The sequence below is a fragment of the Rutidosis leptorrhynchoides genome, chromosome 1 (assembly GCF_046630445.1).
Source record: "Rutidosis leptorrhynchoides isolate AG116_Rl617_1_P2 chromosome 1, CSIRO_AGI_Rlap_v1, whole genome shotgun sequence".
NCBI lineage: Eukaryota > Viridiplantae > Streptophyta > Magnoliopsida > Asterales > Asteraceae > Rutidosis > Rutidosis leptorrhynchoides.
The window spans coordinates 157,881,691-157,896,893 of NC_092333.1; positions in this window are offsets into that span (position 1 = coordinate 157,881,691).

Sequence of the window (15,203 nt, forward strand, 5' to 3'; positions counted from 1 at the left end):
GAGGGTGAGTTTGAAGAACAAGAAGATGAACAATTTGTGTAAAAGCCCAAGCTATTGTTGCACCAACACAACCCTTAATTGAGTTTGGATTTAATGACACTTGATCACTTTTAAACCAAGCTTAGAACCCTTTCTTTTACACCCTATAATCTGGACAGCAGCAGGCTCCAAGGAATGATGATGAATGAAGCCTCAAAACAATGAAACCTCAAGTGATTATACCCCAAACTTTACACCAACACCTAATACTATGGTTAGGATTTATTGACACTTGAAGATAAGCTTCCAAACAAACTCAAGAACTCCCTCTTCTTCCTAAAATTTTTGGCTAGAATACAGCAGAAAAGGAAAGAGAGTATTTTTGCTTCTTTCTTGATGTTTAAATGCATGTATGTCTTGTGTTACTTGAGTAAAAGCATTGGTAAACTTGTTAAGCATGTACATGAGGAGTTGTGTCATCTTAAAAGTAATAAATAAGCATGGGTGAGTCCCTTTTGTCTAGCCAAAACCGCCACCCATCATGGGTTATAAAAAATGTAATTTTTTTTATAAAACTTGTTATTTGTTTAGTTACTTTCATTTTATAAACCATTTTATAAAATATAACACAATTTAATTATTTAAAACCTATAAATAATTAAATCCTTATCAAATAAATTATCCAAATAATTTATCTCAAGTAATAATATTTTAGAAAACCGATTTTCTAAAATCCAAGTGTCGCGTATTCATTTAATGATCCATTCATTAAGATTAAATACGTTTAAGGTGTCAGTAAGCTTGTTATTGGGTATGACCTGACTTGGATCAAAACACATTAGCCACGTTAATTTAATATGTCTCTCGGGCATACGAAATACCTTCAATCTCCCACTTGCACGAGAAACATAAGAAATTAATGCAAGTGATGGATACCACCTAACGACTGTCCATCACCCCCAATATGTTATGACTTAGTGCCATTCAATAACATCATCCCTTTCGAGTTCCCATCTCGAATATGAATAGGTGAATCTTTCATCACATCCTTTCGTCCTAGATGTCATGTTAAATCCAAGAGATACAGAGTGATCATTCTCTTTTAGATTTAACTTTATCAGGCCTTAGACATCTGACTCTCAATGAATAAGAGGGACAAATTCCATCTTGACTACATAGGTCCTAAATATATACCTTGTATTATACCTGAGCTCTTCCTTATGAACTATCATATTTCAGAATAGCAAAGGAAAGAATCAAGGTACAATACTTGGTAAATATCCGAACCCAATATGTATCTCAGGTCAGAGGATACAATGATATTCGCCTTTACTCAAGATTACATGTGATCAACCACAAAGGCTCCATTTAGTAAGTCTTGAGAGCGGGTCTTCCAATATTTGTGTCCCACAAATATCTATGAACCTTGGTTGCAACCTTGCCCCACATTCATCCCGTGAATGTATACCAATCCAAGTTCATAATAGTCTAAACCTCACACTTGGTCCCACAAATGTGATCGACTACGGAATTTAGAATAATTAATTATTCATGGATAAAATATGCAAAATAGGAACATGACTCAAAATAAATTAATACCATAATTATATTAATGAGTTTGAACAATTTTGTTCCGTTACAATACTTAAAACAGATCATGACCAATCACTAGAATATCGAAGCCCTAATGCACAAACATGTCTTGCATGTTTTGCTCCATGTAAGAGCTTCGTGAGAGGATCCGCTATATTAAGATCTGTGTGAACTTTGCGAATATATATCTTTCCCTTTTGAACTTCATCCCATATGTAGTTGAATCTTCGCTCAATGTGATGGGTCTTTTGGTGAGCACGAGGTTCCTTGATTTGAGCAATCGCACCCTCGTTGTCCCAAAAGATCTCAACAGGGTCCTGAATGGAAGGGACTACTCCTAAGTCGTCGATGAATTTCTTCATCCATGCAGCTTCCTGAGCTGCCAATGAGGCGGCAATGTACTCCGACTCTGTAGTGGATAATGCAACAACATCTTGTTTTGAACTCTTCCAAGAGACCGCACCTCCATTTAACGTGAAGACATAACCGGATTGTGATCGAGAATCATCTCGATCAGTTTGGAAACTCGCATCCACGTAACCTTTTACAGCGAGTCCCTCCTCACCAGACCCATATATTAGAAACATATCCTTAGTCCTCCTAAGGTATTTCAATATACTTTTAACCACAATCCAATAACTGTTTCCTGGGTTATTCTGGTACCTACTTGTCAAGCTAAGAGTGCATGATACATCTGGTCTAGTGCATATCATTGCACACATGATTGACCTAATAGCAGATGCGTACGGGACTCTCTTCATTCTCTCTTGTTCATCTTTCGTGGTAGGACACTGAGATGAACTGAGAAGCGTTCCTCTTTGAATAGGTACCAAACCTTTCTTAGAGTTGTCCATCTTGAACCTTTTCAAGATCTTTTCGATGTATGCACTTTGATTCAAACCTATCAGTTTCTTGGATCTATCCCTGTAGATCCTAATCCCCAAAACGTATTGTGCTTCTCCAAGATCCTTAATGGCGAAGCATTTACTAAGCCAAGTTTTAACACCTTCCATTGCCGGAATATCATTTTCAAATAACAATATATCATCCACATATAGTATAAGGAACATGATTGTGCTCCCACTAGCTTTCTTGTATACACAAGCTTCATCACCGTTTTTAATGAAGCCAAATTTCTTGGCCTCCTCATTAAAACGATGATTCCACATTCTAGATGCTTGTTTCAATCTGTAGATTGACTTCTTTAACTTGCATACCTTTTTAGGATATTTCGGATCAACAAAACCTTCAGGCTGAACCATATAGAAATCTTCCTCAAGATGTCCATTTAGGAAAGCGGTCTTGACATCCATTTACCATATTTCATAATCATAATGAGCAGCAATGGCAAGTAATATCCTAATAGACTTTAGCATTGCCACAGGCGAAAAAGTTTCATCATAGTCAACCCCTTGAGTTTGAGTGAAACCTTTTGCTATAAGTCTAGCTTTATATGTATCCAAGTTTCCATGTATGTCGGTTTTCATTTTGAAAAGCCATTTACAATCAACTAGCCTTGAGCCAGTAGGTTGTGCAACAAGTTTCCAAACTTGGTTGTCATACATGGATTGCATCTTGGCGTTCATGGCTTCCTGCCATTTATCTTTATCAATCCTTGATAAAGTATCTTGGTAGTTTGTTGGTTCATCCAAATCAACCACATAGCAACCATCCATGAGAAACCCATATCTCTCAGGAGGATTACTAATCCTACCAGATCTGCGAACGTCTTATATACTTTGATCATCCATTTGATCATTCTCAACATTTTCATGTTGAGTGCTAGTGTCAACCAATTGTGTATCATCTACTTGATCTTGAACCTCTTCAAGATCTATCTTCCTTTCACTATTACCTTCCATTAGGAACTTAGTTTCAAGGAATTCAGCCTTCCGAGCAACAAATACATTTTGTTCGGATGGATCATAGAAATAGTATCCCATATCATCCAAGGGATATCCTATGAAGATACACTTCGTGGATCGAGCATTCAACTTATTAGGGACGTAACGCTTAGGATAAGCTTCACATCCCCATACCTTTAAGTATGATAGAGATGGAGGTTTTCCAAACCATATCTCATGAGGAGTTCGTTCCACTTTCTTGGTTGGGGCCATATTTAAAATACGAGCCGCGGAGCATAGACAATAACCCCAAAATGATAGAGGTAACGAGCTTCTAGCCATCATAGATCGAACCATATCCATTAGGGTTCGGTTCCTCCTTTCGGAAACTCCATTAAGTTGGGGTGTTCCAGGAGGAGTGAGTTGCGAGATAATCCCACAACTTTTAAGATGATCTTGGAAAGCATCACTTAGGTATTCACCTCCTCTATCGGTACGAAGTATTTTGATTGTCTTGTTGATTTGATTTTGTACTTCGTTTCGATACTCTTTCAATGCCTCAAAAGTTTCGTCCTTATGTCTCAACAAGTAGACATATCCGAAATGACTGAAGTCATCTATGAAAGTAACGAAGTATCTTTCACCATTCCTAGTCATGGGCTTAAAGGGTCCACTTACATCCGAATGTATTAATCCCAATAAGTCCTTAGCCCTTTCATAGGTCCCTTTGAAAGGTGCTTTAGTCATTTTACCTTGTAAACATGATTCACATACATCAAACGAGTCTAGTTCATTTGATTTCAAAAGTCTATTCTTTTGAAGTGTATGCATTCGGTTCTTGTTTATGTGACCAAGGCGACAATGCCATAAGTAGGAATCACTCAAATCCCTTTTGAGTTTCTTGGTGTTTGCATGGTATATTGAGCTATTGTATGATGTGTCATCATGAACCAATTCATAAATACCATTCAAAGGTGAAGCCTTAAAATAGAACACATTATCTAAAGAAACATGGATATCATCATTAATGAAATTAAGATTAAAACCACATTGTTTCAAACGGGATACAGAAATAATGTTTCGAGATAAATCGGGTGCATACAAAACATTTTTCAAAATAAGCTCCAAACCACTTGGAAGCTTTAAAATAAAGTCTCCTTGAGCTACTACGTGCACCTTAGCTCCATTTCCCATGTAGAGACTTGATGTTCCCGCTTCTTGTTTACTTCTTTTGAACCCCTGCATAGAATTGCAAATGTGAGTTCCACATCCTGTGTCTAATACCCATGTATTAGAATAAGTAATACTAAGCTCAATGTATACCATATATACATTACCTGAGGTTTTCCCTGCATCCCTCTTCTCTTTCAACTCCTTCAGGTAGACCGGGCAGTTGCGTTTTCAGTGACCCATCTCACTGCAACCAAAGCACGGATCTTCCTTGGGGTTTGCTTTACCAGCAACCTTTTGCTTCTTGTTGTTGTTGGTTAGGGTAACCATCTTCCCCTTTCCCTTTCCCTTGCCCTTGCCTTGGTAGGCGGGTCCTTTTCTCTTAGCCACCTTTGGCTTAGAAGTATTATTGTTTTTGGACCCACCTTCATTGATCATAAACATGGGTGAAGCCCTTTTACCCATGCTCTCTTCGGCCGTCTTAAGCATGACATGTAATTCGCCAATGCTCTTATCCCATCCATTCATGGTGTAATTCATTACAAATGTCTCAAACCTCTTTGACAAGGAATTAAGGATAAGGTCCGTGGCTAATTCATTAGACACGTTGCAGTTTAGATGGTTCGCTCGATCAATTAGGCTTTTCATCTTAAGGACATAAGATGAAACGGATTGGGAGTCGTCCATCCGACATGCATGAAGTGCTCAGACCATTTCAAAGCGCTCGACACGAGCTTGTTGAAGGAACATCTCCTTCAACTGTGTGATCATGTCATATGCACTATGATGCTCGAAATCCTTTTGGAGTTCTGGTATCATAGTCCCAAGCATGAGGCAAGAAACTTGCACTGAATCGGTGCAATATTTCTCCCAATAAGCCATGTCTTCCGTATCATCCTCGTCCGGTTGATCGGGAATGGGGTCTTCCAACACATACGCCCTGTCCTCTAGTTTGAGGACAATTCTTAGATTGCGAAACCAATCCATGAAGTTCGTATGGTTGAGTTTTTCCTTTTCGAGAATTGACCTCAACGATAGGTTTTTAAAGTTGATTGGTACGTTTGGGATGTTGTTGTTATTGGCGGCCATTTACAAAATTTAACAAAGTTGTTTAAGTATCAATTTTAATTTAACAATCAATACCCTTTAAATCCAATTGATATATTTTAAATTTTAGAATCCAACGGTAAACTAAATTTCGGTTAGGTGACCTTTATCCCGTCATTTGATTTAGCTAGGTAGTCATTATATGACAATTGCAATCCTTTTGCAACTTCTAAGTTATGGAATCATGCAATCCTTTTGCATGGCATATTTATTCCATCAACGCCTATTTGTTCCTCATGCTTCGGTTACCCTAAGTTCATGATTCCCAAATCAAGTCGTCCTACTTGTGTAAACGTGTAAATTTAACATACAAGTGGTTAGGTGACATTTATCCCACAAGTGTGCGAAATTCACCTTAATCATATTAGTTTGCTCATAACAGTTAGGTGACCTTTATCCCATTATGAGTTCCCTAATATTTTTAAGTGTTGCACAAAAGGATGGCGTTTAACTTGTTTGCCTTGTTGATTAAAGGGATTTTAAGTTTTCATAATATCTAGTTTAAGAAAACTTTTATACCATACACCAACATGCATTTAGTGTATGGTTTATTTGAAAATCCATTTTCATGTTATGTAATAAAGCCAATTTTATTACATTGATATAAACCATTTTATATTAGTTTTAATAACCAATTATTATAATCCTTTTAGCCATTTTCAATTTAACCATTTAAATTGTCGTTTTGCATGTCGTTAATAATGTTTAATTTAACCAATTAAATAGTCATTTTGCTTGTTGTTTACTTGTGATTTACTTGTAGCAACCAAACATACAAACACAATAAACAACCATGCATGCAAAACAAATATGTTCACAATCAAGCCAATTTGGTGGACATTTGTTTTGCTGAAAACAAATGTCACCGGTTAAGGGGTTATAACACAAAGTAGGAGATTTTAAATCTCCCACTTAATCTTTCATCCAAATGCTTCTTCTTGTGTTCTTCAAGTCTTCATTATCTTCATCATTTTACAAAGTATATCCTAATACATTTTGTCCAAAAAATGAAATTACAACCTAATCTATTTTACATACCAAATATAAAATTAAATTACATAACCAAAATAATATTATTACAAACCAATTGAATAAATATTATTACAAACCAAATGAATAATAAATAATCATCAAACATACAACCAAACACAAGGCCAATGCTTAGATTGTGAACATCATCATACAACCAAATACGAACCAAATAGAAGAGCCCAAAACCCACTTTTGGGACTCCTATAATTCGGCCAAAAATTCATACCCACCCAAACCCGACAATTTTTTGTATTCCATTTTCATGCATGTACTTGGAATGCAAATATAGTGGGTTTAAAGACAATATATGAAGCATAATCCATAGAGCTCGGCTCGAGATACCATTGATGGAATTCAATAAGTTCAAAACAACATGTCCTTGTAGCTAACTCAATCATTAAAACCAATTTTAAGATAGTTAAAGCAAGCGGAAGCATTTAGAGAACAAGTACATTTGTTAAGCCATTTTTGTTAAATCCCATATTAATATCAAGTCATGGATAAATACTTACATATATATATATATATATATATATATATATATATATATATATATATATATATATATATATATATATATATATATATATATATTAAGAAGAAAGAAGTAGTACCTCCTCAAGTTAATTGAGGGTGAGTTTGAAGAACAAGAAGATGAACAATTTGTGTAAAAGCCCAAGCTATTGTTGCACCAACACAACTCTTAATTGAGTTTGGATTTAATGACACTTGATCACCTTCAAACCAAGCTTAGAACCCTTTCTTTTACACCCTATAATCTGGACAGCAGCAGGCTCCAAGGAATGATGATGAATGAAGCCTCGAAATAATGAAACCTCAAGTGATTATACCCCAAACTTTACACCAACACCTAATACTATGGTTAGGATTTATTGACACTTGAAGATAAGCTTCCAAAAAAACTCAAGAACTCCCTCTTCTCCCTAAAAGTTTCGGCCAGAATACAGCAGAAAAGGAAAGAGAGTATTTTTGCTTCTTTCTTGATGTTTGAATGCATGTATGTCTTGTATTACTTAAGTCAAAGCATTCGTAAACTTGTTAAGCATGTACATGAGGAGTTGTGTCATCTTAAAAGTAACAAATAAGCATGGGTGAGTCCCTTTTGTCTAGCCAAAACCGCCACCCATCATGGGTTATAAAAAAATATAATTTTTTTTATAAAACTTGTTATTTGTTTAGTTACTTTCATTTTATAAACCATTTTATAAAATATAACACAACTTAATTATTTAAAACCTATAAATAATTAAATCCTTATCATATAAATTATCCAAATAATTTATCTCAAGTAATAATATTTTAGAAAACCGATTTTCTAAAATTCAAGTGTCGCGTATTCATTTAATGATCCATTCATTAAGATTAAATACGTTTAAGGTGTCAGTAAGCTTGTTATTGGGTATGATCCGATTTGGATCAAAACATATTAGCCAAGTTAATTTAATATGTCTCTCGGGCATATGAAATACCTTCATTTCATTCCGGGGGTTAGCATTTGTATCGCTAGGTAGACTCCCCGGTTTCCTTTCACCTATCAACCTTGCTAGGTTGCTCACTTCTTATTCCAGATTTTGAATATAAGCTTGTTGATTTCTAAATGCTTGAGCATTTTGTTCATTAGTTTGTTTCTGAGATGTGAAAAACTGTGTTTGAGATTCAACTAGCTTCGACATCATATCTTCTAAATTTGGCTTTTTATCATCGGTTTGTGGTGGTTTATTTGGAAAAATAGGTCTTTGCGGGTTGTAAGTATTATTAGATACTTGTTGATTGCTAGGACCTTGTTGGTTGTTGTACGGAACATTTCGGTTATAATTCTAATTTTGATTGTAGTTTTGTCTTGGCGGTTGATAATTATTTCCAGGCCTTTGGTTCATGTATGAAACATTCTCTCTTTGTTCCATTGTTTGTTTAATACTGAGACAATCTTTTGTCAAATGTGGTCCTCCACACTGCTCACAACTAATTCGTATTGCGTGAATATCTTTAGTCATCTTTTCCATTCGTCTCTCGAAAGCATCTATATTTGCAGAAATGGAATCAAAGTCATGGCTAGAATCGGCTCTAGCCGCTTTAGATGATCTAACGATGTCTTTTTCTTGATGCCACTCATATGAGTGGGAGGCTGTGTTATCAATAATTTTGTAAGCTTCAGTTGCGATTTTCTTCATAATGGAACCACCAGCTGCTATGTCGATGTCTTTTCTTGTAGTAATGTCGCATTCTTGGTAGAATATTTGAACTATTTGATAAGTGTCTAAACCATGTTGAGGACATCCTCTCAACAACTTTCCGAATCTTGTCCACGCCTCATATAGAGTTTCATTTGGCTTTTGTGTGAACGTAACAATTTTTCCTTGAAGTCTTACGGCTTTAGATGCCGGAAAGAATCTTTTAAGAAATTTCTCAACTAAAACATCCCATGTATCAATCGCCCCTTCAGGTAACGATTCTAACCAATCTTTGGCTTCTCCCTTTAAAGTCCAGGGAAATAACATGGGTTAGATCTATTCATCCTCAACTTCTCTGATTTTAAATAAAGTACAGATCCTATTAAAGGTTCGAAGATGTTCGTTTGGATCTTTTTTTGGCGTACCACTAAATTGGCATTGATTAGTTACCATGTGTAGGATTTGTCCTTTGATTTCATAATCTGGCACATTAATGTCTGGTTGAGTAATGGCATGACCTTGGCCAGTGCGTGTAGCTCTCATTCGGTCTTCCATACTTAGAGGTTCCTGATTTTTCATGATTGAATTTGTTGAATCTGAATCACTAGAGGATTCTGATTTAATGGTTTCTTCCTCGACAATCTCTGGTTGTATAATTTGTGGTTCAGGAGGAATAATTAGTGGTTCAGGATCTCTGAATTGTCCTTGAATATCCTCCGGGTTCTCAATTGTGAGGTCGTGTTCAAAAAATGGATTATCGGAAATTTGAATTGGAGTACTTGGTCGACTAGATGATGATTCTAAAGAAAAATCAACGGCAACGATATTGACTAGATGTCTTGATCGAGTTACAGGAGGTGAACGTATGAAAGGTGGTGAACGTTTTGCTCGATGCATTCACTGAATATCCTACTAGTTATAAAAATAAAAAATTATATAAGTTATCAAATTAATAGACTTTTCTGATTTTGCCCACGTTTCGAATAGCCAATAGATGCAGCAGGTAGCCAGGACCTTTTAAATCTGAAGCTCACAACTCGCCACTAACAAATCCAACTATTACTACGAACCAGAAAATTTTGGATGTCTATCAATTTAACCGCTTAAAATAATTTTTCGGCGAAATTTAAAGAAAATTTTGAAAATTCTATGTCCTAAAAACTAGAGCGTAGAAATGAGAAATAAAAAGAGTGTGTCGAAAAATAAAAGGTCGAAAAACAATAATAAGAAAGTAGAGCGTCGAAACTTAAAAGTCTACAAACTAAATACTTAAAACTTGCGTCTAAAGGTATTAAAGCTTAAAAGGAATTCTATATCCAAAACGGCAATAACTTAATAGGCACTAAAGTCTATTAAATATTAAAGAGGTAAGTGACGTCGTAAAATTCTAAAGCACCTAAATCTTAATCTAAGAAAAAGCACTTAAGGGATTTTACGGCGAAGCCTAAGAATCTAGAAGTATAAATGAACTACGGCAAAAACTATAACCTAAAACTAGTTACGAACGATAAAAATACAATTTATGAATTATATGTTTAAAATATACAATTTATAAAAAGTTATAAAAAAATGATAAATTACTTATATTTATAAAAATATTTTTTTTATATTATTATTTTATAAAAGTATTAATTTAATAAGTAATAAAACTAATTAAAACTAATTAATTAAAACTAAAAACTAAAATATTAAATAATTAAACCCTAATTACTAATTAATTAATAATAACTAACTATTAATACCCTAACCGTAATCGTACAGCTGATGATTCAGGCCTGTCACCTCAGCTCATGCGATCGCATGAGTTGAGGGTTAATTTTCCATGCGGTCGCATGGATCCAGAAATCAGGTCAGATAGTTGGGCTGCTACAGTTGGGCCCGAATACCGTTTTATTTATTTATTTATTTTTTACTTTTTACTTTGATTTTTTTATTTTCTTATTTTATAGAAAATATAATATAACTAAAATTTATAAAAAAAACTTATTAATTTTTGTAACTAAACAAAAACTTTTTTAATTTAAACTCTTAAAAATATGGATAAATATTTTTCTTTTTTATGTTTTTATATTTTTGTTTCTTTTTTAAAACTTATTATATTTTTACAAAAAATAGATTAAAACTAAAAAAAATTTATAGCGTTTCGCTTTCGGCGTTGTTGAGTTCCCCGGCAGCGGCGCCAAAAATACTTGATGTGTGCGAGGTGTAGTACGAAATAGATTATATTTTACTATGAAATACTATTAACTACGATACAATTTACACAAGATATTTATTTATAGAATGGATATACCTAAACCTTGCTACAACACTTATAGGCACTGTACCTAATCGTAGAGTAGTGTAGTTTTTAGTAAGTCCGATTCGTTCCGCAGGGAGCTAGTTGAGTTTAACGCTATATATATTTTAAACTATATTTGTATAAAAAAAAATATATATATATATATATATATATATATATATATATATATATATATATATATATACATATATATAAGTAGTATTATTATTATTATAAAGGGGGGTTTTTACCGTTTAATGACCGGTTTGTCGATTTTAAGATTTAAATCACAGTTAAAACCTAATGTAAAATATTAAATATAAATATAACTTAATTTAAAGCGTAAAGTAAATGACAATAAATAAAAGTGCGATAAATAAAAGTACGATAATTAAAAGTGCAATAATTTAAAGTACGAAAAATAAAATGACGATAAATAAACGTGCGATGAGATATAAAATAAAGGAATTATGCTTATTTAAACTTCCGTAATCATGATGTTCGACATGTTGATTTTAATTTATTACCATGGGTTAATTGTCCTTTGTCCTGGATTATTCGATATGTCCATCTTGTTTTTGTCCATAATAGTCCATCGGTCATAAATATAAAGTGCGAGTGTCCTCGTCAAATTACCCTTATACCCGAAGTCAAATATTCCAACTAATTGGGGACTTAAACTGTAACAAGGTCTTAATACTTTGTTAATGATTACACCAGGTTATCGACTGCGTGTAACCCAAGGTTTTAATACGTTGTTAACAATTACACCAAGTGTCCTTGTATGTAATCCACCCCTGTTTTAATGACTCCATTGACTATTAATCCATCCCCGTGTCCAGTCAAATGAACAATTATTAGTATTTATAAATATCCCGCCCATCGTGTCCGATCGAGTGTATGTGGTTATTTATAGATACGTCAAATTGTAATTCTCTATATTAAATTAACGAACTATCATTCAGTTAAACAAATATAAAGCCCATTAATAGCCCATAGTCCAATTTCCACAAGTGTCGGTCTTTTGTCCAAACCCCAATTATGGTCCAAAGCCCAATAAACCAGTCTTTATAGTTAGTCCAACATCACGATTACTTCGGTTTAAATAAACATAATAATAATTTAGCTACGAGACATTAATTTAAAAAGGTTGAACATAACTTACAATGAGTATTAATTGCGTAGTGTTACACGGACAGAATTTCGACTTACAAACTTAAAACATTCGCCAATATAACCTTATTATTATTAACTAAATACTAAAATTATAATTATAAAATATAAATATAAATATATACGAGAGAGATAGAGAGTAAGTGAGAAATATGGTGTACTCCTCTCGTCCGAATTCGATTGCTATTTATAGACCTGGCCAGCAACAGTATCCCATGCGATCGCATGGGATTAAGCCTTCATGGCCATGCGATCGTATGGCCGCCTTCCACTGGTTACATGTCGATTAAATTGTGGGCTGCTGAGTTTTATTATAATATATAATATAATATATATAATATATATAATTTTATATAATTATATATATATTATATTATATTCTTGTGCATAGTTGACTTGTAATTTTAGGTCCGTTGCGTCGTGCGTTGATAGTTGGTTCATGACCCGATTCCGAATTTTCGAACGTCCTTTCGTACAATTTAATATCTTGTACTTTGTGTTTTGCGGCTTGTACTCTTGTCATTTTTAGACGTTTCTCACCAATAATTTGAACCACTTGGATTGTACTTTGTACTTTTTAGCATTTTGGTCATTTGTGTCTTCAAATCGTCGAATCTGTCTTTTGTCTTCACCTTTTATTATTTAAACGAATATCACTTGTAAATAGAACAATTGCAACTAAAAGCTTGTCTTTCTTGAAGGATAATGCTATGAAATATGTGTTCGTTTTTAGCATTATTGATGTGCGTAGAGGTGTATACAAAATAGTTATATTTTTACAAGGAAATACTATTAAATACGATACAATTTTACACAAGTTATTTATTTATTTATAGAGTGGATATACCTAAACCTTGCTACAACACTTATAGGCAGTGCACCTAATCGTACAGTAGTGTAGTTTTTAGTAAGTCCGGTTTGTAAATATATAAATATATAAGTAGTATTATTATTATAAATGGGGGTTTTTACGGTTTAATGACCGGTTTGTCGATTTTAAAACTTTAGTCGCAGTTAAAACCTAATGTAAAATATTAAAAATAAATATAATTTAATTTAAAGCGTAAAGTAAATGACAATAATTAAAGTGCGATAAATTAAAATGCGATAAAATAATGGTAAATAAAATTGCGATAATTAAAAAGTACGATAATTAAAATGACAATAAATTGAAGTGCGATAATTAAAAGTGCAATTAAATATGAAATAAAGGAAATTAAATATGAAATAAAGGAATTATGCTTATTTAAACTTCCGTAATCATGATATTTGACGTGTTGTTTTTAGTTTATTACCATGGGTTAATTGTTCTTTGTCCTGGATTATTCGATATGTCCATACGGATTTGTCCATAATAGTCCATCAGTCATAATCATAAAGTGCGGAAGTCTTCGACAAATTATTCTTATTCCCGAAGTCAAATATTCCAACTAATTGGGGATTCGAATTGTAACAAGGTCTTAATACTTTGTTTAATGAATACACCAGGTTATCGACTGCGTGTAATCCAAGGTTTTATTACTTTATTAACAATTACACCAATTACCCTTGTATGTAATTCACCCCTGTTTCAACAAGTCTATTAACTATTAATCCAGTTCCGTGTCCGGTGAAATGAATAATTATTGGTATTTATAGATATCCCGCCCACCGTACCCAGTCAAGCGTATGTGGTTATATATAAATACGTCAAATTATAAGTCTATATATTAAATTAATGAGGTATCGTTTAGTTAATATAAAGCCCATTAATAGCCCATAGTCTAATTTCCACAAGTGTCGTTCTTTTATCCAAACCCCAATTATGGTACAAAGCCCAATTACCCAATTTTAATATTTAGCCCAACATCACGATTACTTCAGCTTAAATAATCATAATAATAACTTAGCTACGAGACATTAATTTAAAAAGGTTGAACATAACATACAATGATTAAAAATAGCGTAGCGTTACACGGACAGAATTTCGACTTACACCCTTACAACATTCGCTAACATACCCTTATTATTAAAATTAAAATTAAAATTAAAATTAAAATTATAATATATATATATATATATATATATATATATATATATGTATATATATATATATATATATATATATGTATGTATATATACGTTGAGATTGAGGAGATGAAAAAGATGTGTTTTGATCGATCACAAAACTGCTTTTTATAGAGATGTGGCCAGATACTGTTCACCATGCGATCGCATGGGATTTAGGCCTGGCCTTTTTTTCCAGCTCACATAAGTTTGTTTGCTTTCTTGCCGACGGTTTAATAAATAAATATAATATATAAATAATTTTAAGAAATATTTAAATATTATATTATATTTATGTGCATAGTTGACTTGTAATTTTCGCTCCGTTGCGTCGCGCATTGAGAGTTGACTCTGGTCCCGGTTTCGGATTTTCGAACGTCCTTGCGTACAATTTAATATCTTGTACTTTGCGTTTCGCGTCTTGTACTCTTGTAATTTTGAGACGTTTCTCATCAATAATTTGAACCACTTTGATTGTACTTTGTACTTTTGAGCTTTTTGGTCGTTTGCGTCTTCAATTCGTCGAATCTGCCTTTTGTCTTCACCTTTTATTATTTAAACGAATATCACTTGTAAATAGGACAATTGCAACTAAAAGCTTGTCTTTCTTGAGGGATAATGCTATGAAATATATGTTCGTTTTTAGCATTATCAAATATTCCCACACTTGAGCGTTACTTGTCCTAAAGCAATATAGTCTTGAAATAAAAATACACTAGAATCACTTCTTTATTCTTCACACTTTGTACATCACTGATTTCGATTTGGCGGTATAAACAATGGTAG